Source organism: Delphinapterus leucas, chromosome 20, assembly GCF_059928025.1.
Source record: "Delphinapterus leucas isolate spDelLeu-1000000601 "Yukka" chromosome 20, BTC_Dleu_Yukka2, whole genome shotgun sequence".
NCBI classification, from domain to species: domain Eukaryota; kingdom Metazoa; phylum Chordata; class Mammalia; order Artiodactyla; family Monodontidae; genus Delphinapterus; species Delphinapterus leucas.
The window spans coordinates 33,565,039-33,565,721 of NC_143148.1; positions in this window are offsets into that span (position 1 = coordinate 33,565,039).

A 683-nucleotide genomic window follows, 5' to 3' on the forward strand; every position below is an offset into this window, starting at 1 on the left:
ATCCCTGCCAACAGTGTTCGAGGGTTCCATGAGGGACTTTTAACTACATCTGCAAATCCCTTCACGTCTGCCACACAAGGTAGTCTAATCACAGTAGTGATGTCCCATCATACTCACAGGTCCTGCTCAAACTCAAGGGCAGGGCATTACACAGAGGTGTGAGGCATTGGGGTGTCATCTTAGAACTCAGCCTACCATAGGGGCTTCAGCGTCAAGCCACACCCATAACTAAAATCCACCAGCAGGGACCAGGATAAGCAAAAGCAAACTTAGAGGATCAAGTCAAGTTTCAAGGACAAATACCAATGAACACTTTATTGTCAAAACAGAAAAACCTAGGTCTCTTAAATCCACATGATCTCTCGCTGTTTGGCAAGATCCATCCCGAGTCTGCGTTGGTGCAGAACAAGAAGAACAAAGTGTCTCCTGCTCAGAGATTTACTGTTGGGTCAGACTTGTGTCCTGCTTCTCTCTAAATGCTACCAACCTGGACCCTTCTAAAGTAGATGGAGAGAGGCCCTGATCTCTAAGTGCAGGACTGGCCCCATGTGGTGTGACTCAGCCTCTCCAGAAAAGAGTTTTGTGGTCCCAGGTGAGCTTGGATGGCTGTGTCAGACATCACGCGTACACACACACACACACACACACACACACAGAGACATATCCCCTCTTCACAGCGAATA